Below are 24,528 nucleotides of genomic sequence, written 5' to 3' on the forward strand. Positions count from 1 at the left end.
CTGTTGCCTTGTTAATGGCTTTAATCAGTCCTTTCATTGTCGGCGGTGCGCATCCAATTCACGTGCGCCCACCAACCTCAAAATTGTGTGCATTGCCGGTGGCATCAGGAAACACACCCAACATTATTTGATGCAATTTTACCTTTGGTAGGGTTGAGCGTGCTGCGTCTGACCTCCGAATTGAAAATTCTGCCCATCGTATTACAATGGTAAAAAAAAACGGGCTGAATTTTATAGTCCCGTTGCAGTGGGAATGGGGTCAGAACATTCAGAGAACCATTTGAAAGTCCATTGACTCAAGTGAAAATTCCATCCAATGATTATACAGTCAGTAGGTTATATGGGTTAACAGATGGCTTTGCACCAGTGCAATTCTAACATTGATACAGATTTTTAAAGGAGTGGTTTGAATTGTTAAAAAATAAACATGAAATAACCTTTATATTGTACAGAACACCTTCTGCTTCATGTTTGGTTTGGTTGCCTGAGTGCTGCATTGCACCCCCTATTTACAAAGTGTGACATATTCTAGAATACTACTGACAATACAAAATTGAAGTTTACATTTGAGACTTTAGTTATGCAGGCACTGATCCTCCTTAATGTCTCGGGGTGGGAGGGAAGAGTGGGAGCATGGCAGTGGGCACATTCAGAAAAATGCATTTGGGCCTGTGGTGTAAGGCTGCTGTTCTACAGCAGGAAGAAAATGGGCCGAAAGTGTGCAAATCTCAGAGAGATTTCCTGCAGGCAGGCTGATTTTGCCATTAGGAACAATCGCTCACAGATTGAGGTGCCATTTTGAACAGCAGCCCCAATCTAACCCCCCCCCCCCCCCCCCCCCGGCCCGCTTTATTGACCTCCCCTCCCCACAAAACTTCTGTAGTCCTCTGGATCCCCCCTCCCCCCAATGCCCGACGAGACCTCCGAGGTACTGTTACACCTGGTCCACATTTGTGTAGACCAGTACTAAATGGCACCCTGTTGAGATCTTGCAGGCATGGCGTTGACCCCAGGGTATCCGAGTATTTAAATGAACCTAATGGTTAATTTAAACATCCAGATCTGGACCTTGCCCGTCTGGCATCTGGCACTGGGTCTGATTTAGGGTTCTCCTGGGATTCACTCGGCATGCCGGGCCCAACGCAATCGCTGAAATGCTCCCTCCAAGTATGGTGTCGCTCATTTAACACAGAGATGAGGAGTAATTTCTTCTATCAGAGGGCAGTGAACCTGTGGAATTTTTAACGCAGAGGGCTGTACAGGCTGGGTCGTTAAGTATGTCAAGACTGAGATAAACAGACTTAATCAGTAAGGGAATCAAGGGTTATGGGGATAAGGCGGGAGTTGAGGATTATCATATCCGATCAGTCATGATCTCATTGAATGGTGGAGAAGACTTGATGGGCCAAATGGCCTACTCTGCTCCTACGTCTTCTCTTCTTTTGGTCTTATAGATGGTACATGTTGCTGGAAACATTAAAAACCCAAAGGTTCTTAAAAAAAGTTGCATCCAAACTTTGATACTCATTATTATCATGATATTTAATTTTTTAAAAATATATTTAGTGTGCCGAATTATTTTTTTCCAATTAGGGACAATTTAGCGTGACCAATCCACCTAACCTGCACATCTTTGGGTTGTGGGGGTGAAACCCACGCCGGCACGAGGAGAATGTGCAAACTCCACACGGACAGTGACCCGGGGCCGGGATCAAACCCGGGCCCTCAGCGCCATAGGCAGCAGTGCTAACCACTGCGCCACCGTGCCGCCCAATTTATCATGATATTTAAAACAGATCCGATGACGGCATTCCGACATGAGCTAGTTTACCAAGTTCTTGGTCTTGGAATCAGTAGTTTTTTTGAGTTCTCCTAAAACATGAATACAAAAGCCAACAAAGTCAAGAAGAGACTGATATAACTTTGCATTTCAGGAGGAATGAGGGGTCAAACAGTTGTGTGAAGAAAAATGAGATGTTGCAGTCACAGCTAAACAGGTGAATGTGGCAGAATTTCACACGCAGCAGCACAGTTACTTTGTCAGGAACAGCTGTTTCCTCGTTCCAGATATAGGACGGGTTTAAAAATAAATCATACTTCTGGCATTCAAAATCTTTGTTGAATGTCATAAAGGAATCTACAGTATTTTTCATATGGGAACGTAGAAATTCTTCTGGACCAGCATTATCAAATTTACGGGGCAGAATTCTCCCCCCCATCCCCCATGCCGGGTGGGAGAATCGGCGGGACGCCGTGCGAGTCGCGCCATGCTGCCCCGACACCCGCACGTGATTCTCACACCCACCCCCAAACCGGCGCTGCGAGGAGCACGCCTGGCCGCTCGGAGAATCGCCGCTCGCCTTTTGCAAAAGGCGAGCGGCGATTCTCCGGCCCGGATGGGCCGAGTGGCCGCCCCAGCACGACAGGTTCCCGCCGGCGCCATCCACACCTGGTTGCTGCTGGCGGGAACTGCACGGGAACGCTGGGGGCCGGCCTGTGGGGGGGGGAGGGGGGTTCCTGCACCGGGGGGGGGGGGCTCCGATGGGGTCTGGCCCGCGATCGGTGCCCACCGATCGGCGGGCCGGCCTCTCTGAAGGAGGACCTCCTTTCCTCTGCCGCCCCGCTAGATCCACCCGTCATCTTCTTGCGAGAGGGCTCAGGGAGGACGGCAACCGCGCATGTGCGGGTTGGCACCAGTTGGCGATGCTGCTTCTAGCCCCCCAGGGGTGGGAGAATAGGGGGCTGGGAGCGGGCTCCGACGCTGGAGTGAAACACTCTGGTTTTCACTCCGGCGTCGGCACTTAGACTCCCGTTGGGAGAATCCCGCCCATGAACTTTGCCGCAGGTTTTCTGATGCCTGAAGACTGGTTATTGAAGGTGCCACAGAACTTCAAACTGCAGTTGTTGTTATATGCATATCATAATGTTAGTTCAAATAACCCACAAATTTATGAAACTTGATCCGAAACCTCCGAACTATGGGGTGTTGTAACTAGGGCATGCTCGAGATGGGCTGAGGAGCCCCCCCGCCCCCCCCCCCCCCCGCCCTCTCTCACCCCCCCGGAAGCAGCTATGGATTAAATTGCAACTGGCCAGGAAGCTCAAACATCCTATGGTTAGTGGCCCTAGTCTGGGAACCATTCAATAATGCAATTTAGATCACAAACGTCTGATGGTTCTGACTGTATAACAGCAATAGTTACCCAGAAAAAGTTAGAAGAATTAAAACCACTTCTAGCTTCTAAGTATCTATATCACAGACAGACCCCAACCCCTCCTCCCCCACCCCAATGGGATATCCCACGCCTCTCCCACTAACATCCCCTGACCACCGCCAGGGATTTCCCTTCCACTAAATCCCAACTATCCTCCTCCTGCCAACCTGTTCAGAACAGCCCCTCCATCCCCACAACGTCAACCCAGGCTCTGCCCAACTTGTCCATCCCCACCCTATACCCCCGAGGCCAGACTGTCTAGGCTAAATCTAGCCTGACCCAACTACCAGTGCCCCTCCAGGCCCAACGCTGCCTGAGCCAAACCCAGCTTGATCCGACCGTACCCGACATCCCCATCCCAGGCCTAGCCCGACCTGGCCCAACACAACCCAACCCAACAACACTGACCTGACCCTAACTGTACTCCCAACTCCGCCCCCCCCCCCATCCCCCTCTGACCCAATTTAATTGACACTCCAACGAATATCGTGGCAATCATTTAAGTTTTGGTACTGATTTTGGTTGATATTAACTGATACCATCACTGGAGCAGTGGAGCAAAAAGATACATCAAATAGGTAATTTGAGTTGAGGTGGAAATTTTTGTCATGTTTTACATACAAAGATCCCACATAAAATGAGATTCGCCAGTTGCACCCCAGTTTCAAATAGTACGAAGTCTTACAACACCAGGTTAAAGTCCAACAGGTTTGTTTCGATGTCACTCGCTTTCGGGGCGATGCTCCTTCCTCAGGTGAATCAGTTTCAAATAGGCAGAGGTTCACAGCATAAATTTCCCATAACCTAGCTTCAAATTCTTCTCAATCAGAAAAGCGAAAAAGAAAGCTGGTGGATGAAAATTATAATTGAACCCATTGTAGATTTTCTATTCATTAAAGAAGAATTCTCTACCCTACTTTACAAACTTAATTGGCAGAATTGGACTCTGCAGCGCTGCTGGCATAGCCACCATGCCTGTAAGGGTGCCACGCAGGAATGCCATGCATGTCTCAGAAACGTATGGAGGGAATAGATCTTGAGTTCAAAAAGCATCTAATGCTGATTTGGGTCTCGGCCCACCATTTGGACCTCGCTGGTCCTTTTAACACCCTCTTTTCAACACCACCTGCTCCACATGCACATGGGAAAGTAATGGGCTGATCTCGTTCCTTTTGTTATCCCTCACCCACTGTATTATCAAGGTGGAGGCTGCAAAAGTCTCTTAAGTGACCTTTATCTGGCAACTTAAGGGTCTCAATAGACCTAAGAGCAGACTGGCTGGCATAATATCCCCCCCCCCCCCCCCACCATAATATGGGGACATCTTGGGGGTGGGCAGGAAGATGCTAGCTACCCATTTTATTTTACGTGACCTCCGTCTTCATGCACGCTGGTGAAGCGCTGTAAAATTCCATCCCTTAGCCCAGTAGCCACTTGTACACTCTCTTCTCCATCCCAGAAGTTGTGCTGACACTTGCAAAATTTCAGATCAGATGTTAAGCCACGTATCACATACACATGTTTGAGAGAGCTTTTACAGTATCTTGGCCAACAATCATCCTACACACACCAAAACAGATGAACTGATCATTATCTGAATACAATTCATGGTAAACCTCCGTGCACAAACGAGTGGTTGCTTTGATCTGTAAGACTATACTTCCAAAGTACTTAATTTGCTCTGAGGTGCCCTGAAATATTCTGGGGCCATGATATAAGGTTTGCTATATTAGCACGTTCTTCTTTTCTTCACTAAAATGAAGAGGATACTTCAGAATATGCTGTAATTTCTCTCGTCATATCATTTCCTTTTGATACAAATGGTTAAATGTAATCGCACTGAGTTGCAAAGAATGTTGTGGAGAATTTATGTTCTCGTGCCATTGTACAAACTGGGGCAAGTTTTATTTGATCTTATGTGTGTACTTTCTGCTCCTGACTTCCTCCTGCGGATATAAGTTGTACTGGGTGTAGACAGGGACAAGAAAGGTCACGGTATCAGCTGTACACTGACAGTTGCTATCACGCAGGTTAATCCCACTATGACAGCCCCCATTGTGTAACTCAGCCAAAGGATTTTGGTCACAGGGATGATTTTACTGACGTTGTTGGGCCAGAGAATGTTTTCCTCCCTGAAATCACCTTATGAATTTTGGGATGACTTTGTAAAAATTTGGAAATAAATCAAGAAACTAACTGAATTATTTTATTTTAGCTGATAGCTTGACTTCGAAATGTGTCGGGAACAATGCTCTGTTTTGCTGGAATACCTTTCACTGTAATCGAATCATAAAAAAATCATTATCACTTTACTGATGAGTAAAATGACTTTAAGCATCCCTTCTGCACTTTGAGGAATTTCACTTCTTAATTTTCAGAAACTGACATTATTTTTTGCAAAGTCTGGAAAATGTTAAATTGTAGGTTAAATTGATTTGTGTTTAAATTCTTTCAACATACAGTCCAGCCTGCCAAAAGTCCTGAAGGTTTAATTGTTGCCATTGATCAATTGCTGACCGATTCGTCAATATCTTACCTGATGCATCCGATTTGCATTCAAGTTGCCTCTTCAGCAGGATTATAAAGGTGGGGGCTGGCTAACCAAATGAACAGAACCATATAATTCCTACAGTGCAGAAGGAGGCCATTCGGCCCATCTTTATGACCCTCTGTCCGAGCACCCCACCTAACCTGCAGATTTTTTGGACACTAAGGGACAATTAAGCATGGTCAATCCACCTAATCTCCGCAACTTTGAACTGCTTGGGGATTCACCATGGCTGCTTATGGTTTTAACCCTCTAAAAAGTAAAGAGCTTCCTTTTAAACATCTGCGATTGTAGGGGGAAAATATGTCATTTAGACTGGCAATCTGATCCAATTGGCCCGATAGTCAAGAGTTCTAATTTCACAAACCTTGATTTCGCTTTATATTTCTTCTGAGGTCCTTTGGCATCTTGTTTCTCAGCAGCTATTGTAAAGGGAACTGGGGGTGTTTTTTCTTATTTGTCAGACCGAATTGGTGAAAGGCTCTTGGATACACTTGTACTGTACATCATAGAAATACTTAACACAGTTGTATCACATAACTTGACGATTTTAATGAAGACAATAATTCATTTGCTTTGAACATCTGAACACTACCGTTAAAAATGAATGGGTCACAATGAGTTTTATGCAATGCCTGAATCGTACCTGCACTAAAAACTGAATTCCACCCCATAGGTTTTTGTTAATAAAATTAGTGTTTGACCAATGGACCTAAGGGTTAAAGCGAATGATTGTTTTCACAACTGTTGCATGTGTTTGGATCCACGCCTTAGCTATTTTCAGGCACAGGCTTGTTGAATTTTCCAGCTTTTGCTGGGAAAAGAAAATGTTTCTTTTTCTTCAGCCCCTGAGGAGAGAATTTGCAACTTTGCCTAGATGCATTATTTGGCACCTTATTTGCAAAATGCAAATCGCAGATTTGAATGAAATTATTTCCCGTATTTTTATTTCCTTTTCCAAAACTCTGTGCCCTCTCTGACAGATGAGTGGGACTTGATGTGGGGTAGCATATGGCCAGCAGAGTTTGGGATGAGTTGAGGCTTACAGGGGGTGAATGGGAAGGAGAGAACTGGAATAGTCATGGAAGGGGGAAAAAAAACCATGGACGAAAGATTCAGCGACTGAAGGGCTCCATAGCAGATAGTTTCACCCCGGGCAGGTAGGAGGGAGATGTAATGAATAGCAAAAGTACTCAGTATGTGGCAAGAGTCAAAGATGGCTTCATTATTTACAGTGATTTACTGGAGGTAATTATAGTTTATCTTCTACTTGCTTTTGGACAAGCAGTCTGATATAGAGGCAGTGGAGGACTAGGTGTATTAAACCATCCAGCCATACATTTTTCTTGCACCGTCAGCTTATCAAACTCTGATCTCCTGTGACAAATCCTTACCTCCACATTCTGGAACTCTCTTTCCCACCAGAGCTCTATGCTCTGGACAGTTCTAGATTCTGGCTGAAGAAGCCTATCTGGTTCATCATAACTTTGTTACCAGCCCTTGATTTCCCACCAGTTCTTATTTAAACCTGACCCCACAACTTGTTAGCATCTTGAAACATTTTGCTTTATTAAAGGTGCTGTAATAACCCTCATGAGACCCATGGGAATGACCCAATTGATCTCCCCATGGGGCTTGTAGAATTTGAGTGCTCCGCTGAGGGCCAGAGGCTTTGCAGCTGGGGCCCGTGAACCTTGTGCTAAAAAGCCGGCCAGGAATGCGAAGGCAAGATTGATCGTCCCGACAGGAACTATGTGCTTTACGCCATATTGCGGCCATTATTTTTGTTTGTTCTGTTATAGGCCAGGGTTTAGAGAACCCCAAAGTGTATCATGGAGTTCACCTGACCCACAACTTTTAATAGATTGTGGTATGGGGAGCACACGGCCCACACTCTACAGGTGTGGCACAGCAGAAATGGAAAAGTATTTTTTTTAAGCAAAACAATGTTTATTCTATGAACTCAAGTTAATCTTTTTAAAACATACAGTGAACATCTTAGCAACCGTCAACCATCAACCCCCAAGGAATACAACACTGAGTAATCCTTTAAGCTTTCCTTTTAACATCCATAAGACTTAAAACACCTTTTACCGGAAGCACAGCAGGTTAAAGTCACTACTGTTATTAGTTTTAAATCACCAGGATCGATTTACAGTCTTTAGATTACAGAGAGAGACTCTAATACACCTTCTGGCTGTGACTGCAGCTATCCAGCTCTGAAAACGAAACTAAAACACACCCTGCAGCAACCATCCTAAAAATAAAAAGTAAATAGCTATCAGACAGCCCAGCTCCACCCACTTTCTGACATCACTGCAGAAATAAACGCCCATATCTTAAAGGTACTCTCACTACAGACACTTATATACACACCCATTTATAGACACACATTTCTTAAAGGTACTCTCACATGACGCCTCCCCCCAAGAAAAAAAACCCATCAACTTCAAGATGGTTTCATTTTTCACCTTTCCACTATCCTTTAAGAAATGCACACAGTAAATATACTTTTTCATTTCAAAAAAGACACACACAAACAGGTATAATAATGTAGTCCATTTTTTTTTCTTTTTTCTTCCTCCAACTGAAATCCTTCTCGATTGACAGTCTCTTTGAACAAGAAGGTCTCTGCATGATCCATCCATTTCTCTACGTCTCGGCATGTCTCTTTAAAGTCAGATACTTTAGTTCAAACTGATCACAGAGTCCCTTGTAATTCTCCAACACATGAGCATTGGTTATCACAGCTTTCAGGCAGTCAAATGCATGTTGAAACTCCACAATCCACTGAAATTTTCGACGTTTCTTCAGCAAGTCCATCATAGAACATAGAACATAGAAAATACAGCACAGAACAGGCCCTTCGGCCCACGATGTTGTGCCGAACCTTTGTCCTAGATTAATCATAGGTTATCATTGAATCTACAGTGCAGAAGGACCATTCGGCCCCCTGAGTCTGCACCAGCTCTTGGAAAGAGCACCCTACCCAAACTCAACACCTCCACCCAACACCAAGGGCAATTTGGACATTAAGGGCAATTTATCATTGGCCAATTCACCTAACCCGCACATCTTTGGACTGTGGGAGGAAACCGGAGCACCCGGAGGAAACCCACGCAGACACGGGGAGGACGTGCAGACTCCGCACAGACAATGACCCAAGCCGAAATCGAACCTGGGCCCATGGATCTGTGAAGCAATTGTGCTATCCACAATGCTACCGTGCTGCCCTTAAGAACAAATAAATCTACACTATATCATTTTCCCGTAATCCATGTACCTATCCAACAGCTGCTTGAAGGTCACTAATGTTTCCGACTCAACTACTTCCACAGGCAGTGCATTCCATGCCCCCACTACTCTCTGGGTAAAGAACCTACCTCTGATATCCCTCCTATATCTTCCACCTTTCACCTTAAATTTATGTCCCCTTGTAATGGTGTGTTCCACCTGGGGAAAAAGTCTCTGACTGTCTACTCTATCTATTCCCCTGATCATCTTATAAACCTCTATCAAGTCGCCCCTCATCCTTCTCCGCTCTAATGAGAAAAGGCCTAGCACCCTCAACCTTTCCTCGTAAGACCTACTCTCCATTCCAGGCAACATCCTGGTAAATCTTCTTTGCACCTTTTCCAATCACGCTCCAAAACCTTTGCACAAATGTTCGATCAAATCCACTCATGCCAAGAAATCGCATTATTTCCCTTCGTTTTGAGGGTATTGAAAACTCCTCAATAACTGTTGGTTTCACATCCCGTGGGACCATTCTACCCTGTCCAATTTTATGGCCAAGGAAAGTGACTTGGGCCTATCCAAATTCACTTTTGGCTAGGTTCATCACCAAACCCGCCTCCTGAAGTCGATCGAATAACTCCATCAGATGTTTTAAATGTTCTGTCCATGTCTGGCTGAAAATTACCAGATCGTCGGTGTATACCGCACAATTGGGTAATCCTGAAACAACTTTGTTAGTTAACCGTTGAAATGTGGCTGGTGTGTTTTTCATGCCAAATGGCATAACTTTGAATTGGTATATAGCATCTGGAGTCACAAAAGCTGAAATCTCCTTCGCCCTTTCGGATAAAGGTACCTGCCAGTGATCTTTAAGTAAATCCAGTTTGGAAATAAAAGCTGATTGTCCCACTTTCTCAATGCAATCCTCCAAACGTGGGATAGGATAAGAATCGGTTCTTGTAACTGCATTAACCTTTCTATGGCCACACACAACCGTTGGGTACCGTCTGGTTTAGGTACCATCACTATGGGTGAGCTCCATTGGCTGCAACCAACTTCAATTATGCCATTTTTAAGCATACTCTCAATCTCTTTGTTAACCTGTGCCAATTTTAAAGGGTTAAGTCTGTATGGATGTTGTTTGGTTGGAACAGCATTTCCCACATCTACATCATGTATAGCCATTTTAGTACTTCCCAATTTATCTCCACAAACTTGCCAATGTGATATCAATAACTCTTTCAGGTCAGTTTGTTTTTCCTCTGGAAGATAACTCAACAATTCATCCCAATTTTTAAGAACATCCTCGTTTTCCAGTTTAATTTGAGGTATGTCAAATTCACAGTCATCTGGATTTGGTTCGTCACTTTGAGTTAGAATCATTAAAATCTCCTTTTTCTCTCCTTTCCTTTCAAAGTACCTTTTATGCATATTCACATGATACTCAGTGAGTCTTCCTTCTATCTGGTGTTTTTACCACATAATTCACCTCACTTAATTTCCTTTCAATTTGATAAGGTCCACAAAACCTTGCTTTTCAAGGTTCACCTACCACTGGTAACAACACGAAACATTATCTCCACTGGCAAAACTACGAACTTTGGATGTCTTGGGCGAAATTCTCCCCCAACGGCACGATGTCCGCCGACTGGCGCCCAAAACGACGCCAATCAGACGGGCATCGCGCCGGCCCAAAGGTGCGGAATGCTCCGCATCTTTGGGGGCCGAGCCCCAACATTGAGGGGCTAGGCCGGCGGCGGAGGGATTTCCGCCCCGCCAGCTGGCGCAGAAATGCGGCGCATGCGCGGGAGCGTCAGCGGCCGCCGACAGTTTCCCGCGCATGCGCAGTGGGGAGAGTCTCTTCCGCCTCCGCCATGGTGGAGGCCGTGGCGGAGGCGGAAGGGAAAGAGTGCCCCCACGGCACAGGCCCCCCCGCGGATCGGTGGGCACCGATCGCGGGCCAGGCCACCGTGGGGGCACCCCCAGGGGTCAGATCGCCCCGCCCACGCCGGGTCCGCCGGTAAATACCAGCTTTGATTTACGCCAGCGGGACAGGCAATTTCTGGGCGGGACTTCGGCCCATCTGGGCCGGAGAATTGAGCGGGGGGTCCCGCCAACCGGCGCGGCCCGATTCCCGCCCCCGGCCAATCTCCGGTACCGGAGACTTCGGCGGGGGCGGGATTCACGGCGGCCAAAGGCCATTCTCCGACCCGGCTGGGGGTCGGAGAATGACGCCCCTTGTCCGCGACCCGCTTCATCACATTTTGTGCAACTTTTAAATGTTGTCTAGCCAATTCACATGCTCTATTTAATCATTCCCTAAAATTTGACACAATATCCAATAATGTAATTTCCGATTTCTCACTCACCAATTTTCCCTTAATCAATTCAAGTGGTCCTCTTACTCATGACCAAAGATTAATTCAAAAGGACTGAATTTGTTTTGTTCATTAGGTGCACCCCTAATTACAAACAGTATGAATGGAATTCCTTTATCCTAATCCTCTGGATAATCATGACAATTAGCCCTCAACATTGTCTTTAATGTCTGATGCCACCTTTCTAATGCTCCCTGTGATTCTGGATGGTGCGCAGTTGATTTAAATTGTTTTATTCCTAAGCTATCCATAAGTTCTTTGAATAACCTTGAGGTAAAATTTGATCCTTGATCCGATTGTATTTCTGTGGGTAGTCCATATCAAGGAAAGTATTTAAGTAACTCCTCCACAATCGTTTTAGCTGTAATATTACATACTGGAATGGCCTCTGGAAACCTAGTAGACACATCCATTATCGTCAAAAGATATTGATTCCCACTTTTCATTTTAGGAAGCGGTCCTACGCAATCAATTAGGACCCTTGTAAAAGGTTCCTCAAATGCTGGAATGGGTATTAAGGGTGCTGGTTTTATCACTGCTTGAGGTTTCCCTATCACTTGACATGGATGACATGATTGACAAAATTTAACTACATCTTTATGTAGTCCAAGCCAATAAAAATGTTTCTGGATTTTAGCTTGAGTTTTCCTTATTCCCAAATGACCTCCCACTGGTACCTCATGTGCAACTCGCAACACCTCGCAACTACTTGATGAACTGCTGCCCACTTTTCATCCGCCTGCATATGTAAAGCTCCACATTTTCTCATCAAGACATCACTTTTACGGTAATAACACTCTGGTATACACTCAGATTCCTCTTCCGTGTATGCTTTCTGATACATCCGTTTTATTTCTGTATCTTTTTGTTGTAACTCCGCCAATTTTCCTGAACTAAAAATATCCGCCTCATCCTCCACCTGTTCTTGTTCTTTTTCAACCATCTGATCAAAAATCATTTCTGATAATTGCACTTCACCTTCATCTTCACTCTTTGATTACTCCCCTTGTCTTAACCTGTGACTTTGCGACCTTGTTACTGCACAATCCGGAAAAATCCCAGGATATTCGTCCTTCAACACTTCAGTTGTCTGATTTTCCACTGGCTTATCAACCACAGTAGGCATCACTCCCACCTGCGATCCATCTATATCATTACCCAAGATAAACTGTATTCCTGGACAAGATAGTTTCTCTATTACTCCTACTGCCACTTCACCACTCTTCACTGGACTTTCCAACCTTACCCTATATAATGGAACACCACTCCTCTCACCCTGAATTCTGCATATTACCACCTTTTCTGGCAACATTCTTCCCAAACTGCATAGCTCCTCATCTCTTACCATTAAAGATTGACTAGCTCCCGTATCTCTTAAAATTGTGACTTCGTTACCTGCTCCTCCTGATACACATGAGTAAATTATACCCACACAAGTAAATTCTTTAAAGAGATCTGGTACCTTCTTATCAATCACCTCCTGATCAGGAGTTACAATCTTTTGCACCTCCTTCGCTTCACTTGGGCTTTCCTTTTCCAGTTTAACAAACCCCACTGTCTTATCCTGTTTTACCACATCAGCCTTCCCAGTGCTTTTCTTCAACCACCAACACTGTGACTTTACATGGCCTAGTTTATTACAGTGAAAACATTTGAAACTTTTCATGTCTCTTCCACCCTCCTGGATTTCTTTTTTAATCTGAGGTACACTCTCCTTATTATCTCCAATCAGATCACCTTTGCCTTTACCACTTGAGTATTTCTCATGCCCTTAGTTTCTATCCCTCACAGGCTGAAACTGATGTTGGAAACAAAGCTTTGATTTATGAACTAATTCATAATCATCTGCCATTTCTGCTGCTAATCTCACAGTTTTAACCCTCTGCTCTTCCAGATGAATTCTCACTACATCAGGAATTGAATTTTTAAACTCCTCCAAAAGTATAATTTATCTGAGAGCTTCCAGCCTCCCCGAACAGGCTCCGGAATGTAGTGACTAGGGGCTTTTCACAGTAACTTCATTGAAGCCTACTCGTGACAATAAGCGATTTTCATTTCATTTTCATATTTTCAAAGCCCTTATCCACCTATCAAAATTACTCTGTTTGATCCTTTCAAACTTTATGTATGTTTGACCAAATTCTTTCCTTTAATTTCTAAACCTTTGTCTGTAGGTTTCAGGCACTAGTTCATATGCACTGAAGGTGGATTTTTGCACCTCCTCATATGTCCCAGATCTCCGGTAGTGATGCAAACACTTCACTAGCCCTACCTACCAGCTTTGTTTGAATCAGTAATACCCACATGTCCTGTGGCCATTTCATTTGTTTAGCTACCTTCTCAAATAAAATGAAAAAGGGTTCTACCTCCTTCTCATCAAACCTTGGCAATGCTTGGACATATTTAAATAGATTCCCACCAATCCTTCGACTATGACGCTCTTTCTCACTATCCTCATCACTATCATCCAACTGTACGTTTCCCTTTACGTCTGACAATTTTAACTGACTGTCATGTTTCATGGCCATTTTCTGAAGTTCAAACTCTCTCTCTTTATATTTTTCACTGATCTGTATCTCCCTTTCTCTTTCTTTTTGTTCTGCTATGGTTATTCTTTCTGTTTTCCTTTCTTCTCACTTTTTCCTCTCTCTCTCTTTCTCTTTCTTTTTCCACGCTCTCTCTTTCAGATTCAAGCTGCTTTAATTCTTTCTCATAGTCCAATGAGTCAAACTGTATCTCAGGCAACTTTAAATGCTTACCCACTGTCATAATTACCTCATCTTTTTGCATTTTGTCAGGTAATGTTAACTTCACTGTTTTTGTCAAATCTAACAGTCTGCTTTTAGTCTCTGTCCGTAAGGTACTGCGTGTGACCGCCTCGTCCCAAAAAAACTTCAGAACCTCTGAAATAGCCATTGTCCACAACACAGTCCCTACTTAAACTGAAATACCACACCTGAAAAGTAACCACACTGTCTTTAAGTTCACTAAGCCAATCCAATAGATAAACTTTTATCCCCCTCGAGCCCCAATTAGTTATGGGTCAGGGTTTAGAGAACCCCAAAGTGTATCATGGAGTTCACCTGACCCAAAACTTTTAACAAATTGTGGTATGGGGAGCACATGGCCCACTCTACAGGTGTGGTACCGCAGAAATGGAAAAGTATTTTTTAAAGCAAAACAATGTTTATTCTATGAACTCAAGTTAACCTTTTTAAAACATACAGTGAACATCTTAGCAACCATTAATTCAAATACAACCCCCAAAGAATACAACACAAAGTAATCCTTTAAGCTTTCCTTTTAACATCCATAAACTTAAAACACCTTTTACCAGAAGCACATCAGGTTAAAGTCACTACTGTTATTAGTTTTAAATCACCAGGATCGATTTACAGTCTTTAGATTACAGAGAGAGATTTATACACCTTCTGGCTGTGACTGCAGCTATCCAGCTCTGAAAGCGAAACTAAAACACACCCTGCAGCAAACAGCCTAATACAAAAGTAAAAAGCTGACAGACAGCCCAGCTCCACCCACTCTCTGTCATCACTGCAGTAATAAACACCCATTTCTTAAAGGCACTCCACCCATTTCTTAAAGGTACTCTCACATGACAGTTAACATAAACCTTCTTTGTGTAACCTTCTTGGGACTCCTGAGGTGTAATGAGTTGATAGAGCAGATGGTGAGACTGTTTGAACCAAAGAAAGCTTTGATGATCAGAGGACACAACTTAATATAACCAGAGGGGAGAGAAAGAGATTTATTTTTACCAAGTGTGTTGTTATGATCTGAAATATATTCCCCAAAAGTGTGGTGAAAACAGCTTCAATCGAATCTTTCAAAAGTGAATTGGATATATAATTGGAAAGGAAATAATGTAGCACCATGGGAAATGAAATTAAAGTGGAGGGGAGTGGGACTAATTAGGGAGCTCTTTCAAAGAGCTCTGGCATGGTGGGTTGAACAGCCTCGCTCTGCATTACATGGCTCTGTAATTCCAACATGCAATTTATTGTTGAACATGAAGGGAAGATTTCCACTGTGCACAATGTGCAATGGAACTGTAAAACCATTTATAAAGAATGGGCTTAGGAGTTTGCTGAACTAAGCTCACAGAGAAAAGCACATTATAATTCTGTATATTTTGGATAACTTTCATTCATATTCTTGGAATACACACAACAGCAGTGAAATGAATTGAAAATGAAAATCGCTTATTGTCACAAGTAAGCTTCAAAAGAAGTTACTGAGAAAAGCCTCTCATCGCCACATTCCACACCTGTTCGGGGAGGCTGGTACAGGAATTGAACCATGCTGCTGGCCTGCCTTGGTCTGCTTTAAAAGCCAGCTATTTAGCCCTGTGCTAAACCAGCCTCCTGCAGATGATAAACCAGCAGATGAAAGTGTAGCCAGTATGATATCCTGAGATGTTTCTTTAAGTTGACCAAAATATGAAACATGTTTCCACTGATTATTGCACAACTGGTCAAAGGAAAATAAAATCAGTGAGGGTGATGGCTGATAAAATACTTTCACCATTTTCTAATGAATTCATTTGTTTTTACTTGATAGACTATTAGTTAAGCAAATGCGGCAAAGTGGCTAATGTCACCAAGCAGGTGATGTAACCTTCAAATGAAAACAAAATGGACCAGCTGCCCCAGAAGATGGTATGCATGTATATACAAGAGGCAGGTTAATGAAACATAAATGCTTAACGAGTTGTCAATACATCAATTATATAAAAATATCTACAGAGTCAGCGCCCTTCACCTGCTGCAGAAGATCAATTGATGAGCCTTCAGAGGGCTGACGCCTTTTGTTTGTGGGGAAAAAAAAGTATTTTGTTATTCTTACTGTGAGTGGATCATGTGACGAAACCTGCATGTTCAGCTCCTGAAAATGGAGTCAAAATCCTAATGCAAGCCCCTAACTTCAAAAGACAGATGGAGCTGAGGTGTGTACAGGACAAAAATGAGCCACCTCACCTTCCCGTGATAATGGTGGTGTCCATTTACTGCCTGCTCTGGGTGATTTTTTTGTCTGGTGGCACTTAGTTGAAAAAGTGGCATGGCTTCTTGTTAACTCTAGTCTGCCGGGTCAGGAATTAACTTGCCAAGGTAGTCTGTCGCATTGGAAACCCACGCTGAGTTGAAATTTTGCAAATACTATTGTACTTTTAGAATAGGTATCAATAAATTCTTCATCTGCTCACCTGAAGTGCTTTATTGAATTTTTAAATTTATTCCAACAGCAGCTCTGTAAAATGAAAAAAACAAAGTGATTTTCCCATTAAACAGAACATTATTAATTCAATCTGAAAAATATTGATAGTGTAATGCACTTTACATTTGACAGCTACTTGTTTGCAATGTAAATTTTGTCAATTGAGGCAGTTAATGCTGTAGAATTTGAATGCCACTGCATCAACCACTTTAAACTGTGCGTTGAATTGTCGCCTTGGATCTTGCACCCTATCTCGTGCTGTGCATTGTTCCATGATTTTCATTGTAGTTTTTTTTTTGTTTGCAGATAAAACTATTTTTCTGCTCTTTGGACATTTCAGTCAATATAATTGAGGTATCGATCCATTCCCCCACCTCTCCTTAACAAAATTAATTACATTTACAGTCAGTCTTTATTCAATTTAGCAGATGATAGCCCGGTGGATAAAATGGCACTTCAGTCATTTTATTCCCTGCTAGCTTCAAAGTGGTTTTGTTGATGGTGGTACAAGCATTTTTGAAATCAGGAGAGAGACATCCTGCAGGAGTCATAGGCACTAGTTTTTCATTAATTCAATTGACACCAGTGAAATCCAGATCTAACAAGAAAATGCTGGTTAACAAGTTGAAAGTGGATTTCGCAGTGTCATGCTGACATCAATTGTGCCAGGATGATGCCAGTGAAAGTGATTACCGCACTCGCCTTGGGTGCTGTTGGTATCTTTTCGACCCCACCCTATGGAACTGTTTTTAACTGCCTCTCAAAGGTGCTCGGCAAGCTTATCTTTCAGTCATTGCTGCTTTGCCAAGAAGGATTTACCTTAATTTTAATTTCCCAATGTTTGTTTGACTGCAAGTGATGCAAAATTGGGTTTTTTTCAATTGCTAACTGTAGACTATACTATGGGCTGAATTTTGTGGAAAGGGCATTTTTGCTGGCAGCGGCCAATTAAGTGGCCGCCACTGGGGCCATCATCCAAATAAGGTAGGATGGGGAGGGTGGGTGGGATGCTGAACGTTGGTGACACCATTGCCACATCAGCAGCCATACTGCCTGGGGGAGACGGGGGGGGGGGGGGGGGGGGGTTGAGGCCCCCATAGCCCAGTGTGTACCCATGAAGTAGATATTATAAGGTCCAGAAAGGAGTCCACACCAAGCCGAACAGGTTGAAACAAAAGGAAAAAAGTTTAATGCAACAGAAAAAGAGTACAGCGCAGTTACCACATGGGGACACTCAGTTCATGGCCCTCTGGAATTCTCCGATTCTGAAACTAAGTGCTGATGCCAGCGTGGGAACGGTGGCCTTTTACGACCGAACAAACGGCCACCGATCCCCCGGGGGGGCGAGCAGGCATGCAGCGTAGAGCACGTGGCTCTAGCTGCTGATATGGCCAGAGAATTGCCTCGAGTACGACGTTTTGGAGGGGGTGGAGCATTGCAAAAGCGGTGCTGCCCCCGATTTTGGCGCCATTGTGGATTCTCTGGCCGATCGCCGAACATGATTTCAGCGTCGGAGACCGGAGAGTCGCGCCCAAGATGTAGAAGGGGAGCTCCGCCCCGCAGTGGGGGAAGTGTGTATCCCCCATTGTCCTTTGCGAATATCAATCCCCCAGTCTCATAAGTGTCCCATGACTTGCTGAAGGTTTCATTAGCGCCCCATGCTTGCTTAACCCCAGGTTATGGCAGTAGGAGACACACGTGACATGCTGGGAGGCCACCCATGTTTCACCTAGTGGTCTCCCAATGCAGTGGGGAGGCTCCCTTCACCTGAGTGAAATACTCATGAATGTGGGGAGTGACCCTTAATTTACCAATTAAGTGTTTCAAATGGCTTCACCCAGTGGGTAGCCAGCCTGCTAACGTTCCCATTACTGGCAAAGTGGCATGGCACTGGGATGGTATCGGGAACTCTTCAATGCTTTCCCATGCATTTATCAGCCTTCTCACCTCCCAATCCATCCCTATAGGGCCTGGAAATTCCAGCCTTCATCCGCCCCTCCTCCCCCCTCACTAGAATGCATATATTGACATTGCAAACATCATCATGATAATATTCATGATATCTCTTGGCGCCCATTCAGTTTTGGTTTGAGAGCATTTCCTCTTATTGTAAGCTTTACCAGGACAATGTATTATTTGTATTAGGCAGATGTTACTAAAGGGGATAGATAGCTATTAGGTAAGACACTGACCTAACTCTCGGTTCTGTGTTTGTGTCTACGTTTATTTTAATTATTACAATTTTGGCTTTGGCAGGTATTTGGAACCATGAACTGCAGGTATGGCTAATAAATCCCCAAAACATTACACTACATAATGAGGCTATCAGGAGCATTAACAGATGACTGTCCTTTATTGTGCAAATCATGCATAACCCGCTACAAGGAATAAAAGTAGGAAATGATGGAAATACACCGCAGACCACACAGCATCTGATGATGAGAAAAGCTGCGCACGTGTTTCAGGCAGACCTTTTGCCAGCTGAAACTCACCCTCCATTTTCTTTATTTAGAGGCAGGTAGAATTGTTGTTAATTCTCAACATTTCCTATTTTCCGCTTTCTGTCATTGATGGCTTCTTTATTTCTTTAAAAAGAAAGGATTGGAAAGGGTGAATTTGTTTTTTATTCTTAACTGCGATAAAGTAGAACATGAATTTAGGATCATCTTCATGAACCCAGAATCTTCCAAATACACAGCCATAGCAGTCCTTTTGAATTCTAGTTACAAAAGTCAGATAGGAAAGAGGGTGACCGATTTGCATACAGTAAGGCTCCACTACCTGCAATTAAATGATTGATGCTCTATTTTTAGTGGTGTTGATTGAAAGATAAAATGTTAGCCAAAATGTTGGGAGGACTCCCTTGTACTTCTTTGTTTAATGCACACTTAAGCACATGGAATGCACAATGTTCCTACACAGTGACGATCCTTTATTCCACCAGCATCAAACTGACAAATGACCTTCTGAAAAAAGTTTAACTTACAGAAACAAACATTTTGCAATGGATGACTGTTGTTGCAAACTCCAGACAGAGAAGAAAACTGTCACGTGCTCAACTCCTGTTCTCAAATCTGCCATGTCGCAGAGTTGGTTGGAGAACAAGGGCGGCATGGTAGCACGGTGGTTAGCACAGTTGCTTCACAGCTCCAGGGTCCCAGGTTCGATTCCCGCTTGGGTCACTGCCTGTGCGGAGTCTGCACGTTCTCCCCGTGTCTGCGTGGGTTTCCTCCGGGTGCTCCGGTTTCCTTCCACAGTCCCAAGACGTGCAGGTTAGGTGGATGGACCATGCTAAATTGCCCTTCGTGTTCAAAAAGGCTAGGCGGGGTGACTGGGTTACGGGGATGGGCTGGAGATGTGGGCTTGAATAGAGTGCTCTTTCCAAGGGCCGTTGCAGACTCGACGGGCCAAATGGCCTCCTTCTGCATTGTAAATTCTATGATTCTATGAACAGTGGGAGCAGGAATGCCTTGCATCCAGCAGAAGGTTAGTGATTGCAGCGAAGAAACAAGGTTGGGAACCAACATTCCAACCCTAATGCTAATTCCCCTCAACCACATGAACCAGATTACCTTGCCACTAAGACCATAAAGAATATTTTCCTCTCCTCACATCTTCTCAGACATGGGGTGTACTTTGCTGCCCAGATGGTATTCCCTGCTCAATTTCCCCTCCAGATGCCAATAGAGGCTTCTATTTATGGCTCGTGTCCTTCATGCTGCAGCCCGTTCTTTGGGGGCTCCCGACTCTTCATGGCCGGCTCCAGTTGTCACAAACTTTTAAAGCCACAGAAATTGGTAGGACAGAATTGGGCCATTCAGCACACCAATAGAACAATAGAACATTACAGCGCAGTACAGGCCCTTCGGCCCTCGATGTTGCGCCGACCTGTGAAACCAATCTAAAGCCCATCTACACTATTCCATTATCATCCATATGTTTATCCAACGACCATTTAAATGCCCTTAATGTTGGCGAGTCCACTATTGTTGCAGGCAGGGCATTCCACGCCCCTACACTCTCTGAGTAAAGAACCTATCTCTGACATCTGTCCTATATCTATCTCCCCTCAATTTAAAGCTATGTCCCCTCGTGCTAGCCATCACCATCCGAGGAAAAAGGCTCTCACTGTCCACCCTATCTAATCCTCTGATCATCTTATATGCCTCTATTAACTCACCTCTTAACCTTCTTCTCTCTAATGAAAACAGCCTCAAGTCCCTCAGCCTTTCCTCATAAGATCTCCCCTCCATACCAGACAACATTCTGGTAAATCTCCTCTGCACCCTTTCCAATGCTTCCACACCCTTCCTATAATGCGGCGACCAGAACTGCACGCAATACTCCAAATGCGGCCACACCAGAGTTTTGTACAGCTGCAACATTACCTCATGGCTCTGAAACTCAATCCCCCTACCAATAAAGGTTAACACACCGTATGCCTTCTTAACAACCCTATCAACCTGGGTGGCAACTTTCAGGGATCTATGTACATGGACACCGAGATCTCTCTGCTCATCCACACTGCCAAGAATCTTACCATTAGCCCAGTACTCTGTATTCCTGTTACTCCTTCCAAAATGAAACACCTCACACTTTTCTGCAAATTTACTCACCCATCCTTCTACGCCCTCCTCCGGGTCATTTATAAAAATAACAAACAGCAGTGGCCCCAAAACAGATCCTTGTGGTACACCATTAGTAACTGAATTCCAGACATTTCCCATCAACCACCACCTCTGTCTTCTTACAGCTAGCCAATCTCTGATCCAAACCGCTAAATCACCCTCAATCCCATGCCTCCGTATTTTCTACAGCAGGCGTGGGGAACCTGAGAAAGGACATACTGGCCCTGGAGGGTGTGCAGAGGAAATTCACTAGGTTAATCCCAGAGCTGAAGGGGTTAGAACATAGAACATAGAAAATACAGCACAGAACAGGCCCTTCGGCCCACGATGTTGTGCCGAACCTTTGTCCTAGATTAATCATAGATTATCATTGAATTTACAGTGCAGAAGGAGGCCACCCTACCCAAACTCAACACCTCCACCCAACACCAAGGGCAATTTTGGACATTAAGGGCAATTTATCATTGACCAATTCACCTAACCTGCACATCTTTGGACTGTGGGAGGAAACCGGAGCACCCGGAGGAAACCCACGCAGACACGGGGAGGATGTGCAGACTCCGCACAGACAGTGACCCAAGCCGGAATCAAACCTGGGACCCTGGAGCTGTGAAGCAATTGTGCTATCCACAATGCTACCATGCTGCCCTTAAGAATAAATAAATCTACACTATATCATTTTACCGTAATCCATGTACCTATCCAATAGCTGCTTGAAGGTCCCTAATGTTTCCGACTCAACTACTTCCACAGGCAGTGCATTCCATGCCCCCACTACTCTCTGGGTAAAGAACCTACCTCTGATATCCCTCCTATATCTTCCATCTTTCACCTTAAATTTATGTCCCCTTGTAATGGTTTGTTCCACCCGGGGAAAAAGTCTCTGACTGTCTACTCTATCTATTAGAGTACTCTATTAGAATACGCTAGATTTAAAAGAATACTCGTTGGAATTTAGAAGAATGGGGGGGGTGGCTTATAGAGACGTATAAAATTATGAAGGGAATAGATAGGATAGATGCGGCAGGTTGTTTCCACTGGCGGGTGAAAGCAGAACTAGGGGGCATAGCCTCAAAATAAGGAGAAGTAGATTTAGGACTGAGTTTAGGAGGAACTTCTTCACCCAAAGGGTTGTGAATCTATGGAATTCCTTGCCCAGTGAAGCAGTTGAGGCTGCTTCATTAAATGTTTTTAAGATAAAGATAGATAGTTTTTTGAAGAATAAAGGGATTAAGGGTTATGGCTCGAGGGGCCAGATGGCCTACTCCTGCTCCTAGTTCTTCTGTTCTTATGTGTAGGGTCACAGCTGAAGATCATTCACTAGGCACCCCTGCGCTGGCAGGTAAAGTCCTCTATCTCTGATTTCTGGAAGCAAGTTAAGCCAGCAAAGCCACAATTGTAAAAAAGACAGGACAAATCCTGCAGCTAACTTGCAGAACCAAGTATCTCCAAACCAACTGCTCAAAGTCAGTGCTACCAGAATCACCCAACTTAATAGCTGCGCCATTTCACCATGTACTCCTCACAAGCAAGACAAAGATTGAATCGTATATCTTTTTAACTTTAATTTTTGGACTCACTTCTCACTTTTTGACTGTGTGCATGTGTGGCAGTCTGTGTTAGGAGGATTACGGTACCTAGTAATGCCGGAATACCATTGGTGGACAATGTACTTGTTCCCATTGGATAAGCTTGCATGTTAGCTCTGCCTTGCAAGGGGAGGTATAAGAGCCCGTGCTGCCCCAGCCGCTTTCTTCTGTACCTGCGCTGCTGGGGGGAAACATCTAGCGTATTCAAGCCTTCAATTGTCTCCAATCTCGTTTCTGAGGTTATTGATTGTGCATCAGTTTAATAAGCTAGATTTAAAAGAATGGAGCTCCGAATCAAGCCGGAGTGTCTGCAACTCAGCCCCCACAAGGCAAACTGAGCGGCAACCTTCAAGCACAGGCTGGCGTGTTTTGCCGGATACCTCGGAACGGCCGAAAACACACCCACGGGAGAACAAAAACTGCAAGTCCTGCACTCGAGGGTGAGCCCAGAAATTTACACTCTCATTGAGGATGCGGACGAGTTCGATGCAGCAATGGAGCTGCTGAAAGGACATTATATTTGCACGGTAAACCAGGTCTACGCTCGACATCTGCTAGCGACAAGGCGACAAATCCCTGGGGAATCGCTGGAAGAATTCTACCGTGCTCTCCTGGTGTTGGGGAGAAACTGCAGCTGCTCGCAAGTTTCGGCGAGCGGCCACACAGAACGTTTGATTCGGGACGCTTTCATTGCAGGTATGCTGTCATACATAGAACATAGAACATAGAAATACAGCACAGAACAGGCCCTTCGGCCCACGATGTTGTGCCGAACCTTTGTCCTAGATTAATCATAGATTATCATTGAATCTACAGTGCAGAAGGAGGCCATTCGGCCCCCTGAGTCTGCACCAGCTCTTGGAAAGAGCACCCTACCCAAACTCAACACCTCCACCCAACACCAAGGGCAATTTGGACATTAAGGGCAATTTATCATTGGCCAATTCACCTAACCCGCACATCTTTGGACTGTGGGAGGAAACCGGAGCACCCGGAGGAAACCCACGCAGACACGGGGAGGACGTGCAGACTCCGCACAGACAATGACCCAAGGCGAAATCGAACCTGGGACCATGGATCTGTGAAGCAATTGTGCTATCCACAATGCTACCGTGCTGCCCTTAAGAACAAATAAATCTACACTATATAATTTTCCCGTAATCCATGTACCTATCCAACAGCTGCTTGAAGGTCACTAATGTTTCCGACTCAACTACTTCCACAGGCAGTGCATTCCATGCCCCCACTACTCTCTGGGTAAAGAACCTACCTCTGATATCCCTCCTATATCTTCCACCTTTCACCTTAAATTTATGTCCCCTTGTAATGGTGTGTTCCACCTGGGGAAAAAGTCTCTGACTGTCTACTCTATCTATTCCCCTGATCATCTTATAAACCTCTATCAAGTCGCCCCTCATCCTTCTCCGCTCTAATGAGAAAAGGCCGAGCACCCTCAACCTTTCCTTGTAAGACCTACTCTCCATTCCAGGCAACATCCTGGTAAATCTTCTTTGCACCTTTTCCAGAGCTTCCACATCCTTCCTAAAATGAGGCGATGTCCTCCCAAATCTGCCAGCGATTGCTGGAGAAAGACACCCTAGGCCTCAAGGAGGCACGGGCCCTTGCCGGCTCCCTGGATGTGGCCTCCCGAAACGGCCGCGCTTACGTCCCCAACCACGCGGCAACATCCTATGCAGCGTG

The 24,528-nt window shown here is 44.6% G+C and overlaps 1 long non-coding RNA gene across 1 annotated transcript in view; it reads right to left on the reverse strand.

The window, feature by feature from the left end:
• Positions 1–19,196, reverse strand: part of LOC140387686 (uncharacterized) — a 181,731-nt gene extending 162,535 nt beyond the window's left edge. The window contains exons 1-2 of the long non-coding RNA XR_011933944.1: positions 19,103–19,196; positions 16,600–16,643 (exon numbers count right to left, since the gene is read on the reverse strand). This is a non-coding gene — a long non-coding RNA (uncharacterized lncRNA). The remainder of the gene's footprint in view (positions 1–16,599; positions 16,644–19,102) is intronic.
• Between the last annotated feature and the right edge of the window lie 5,332 nt (positions 19,197–24,528).

This window comes from Scyliorhinus torazame, chromosome 13 (genome assembly GCF_047496885.1).
Source record: "Scyliorhinus torazame isolate Kashiwa2021f chromosome 13, sScyTor2.1, whole genome shotgun sequence".
Classification (NCBI taxonomy): Eukaryota; Metazoa; Chordata; class Chondrichthyes; order Carcharhiniformes; family Scyliorhinidae; genus Scyliorhinus; species Scyliorhinus torazame.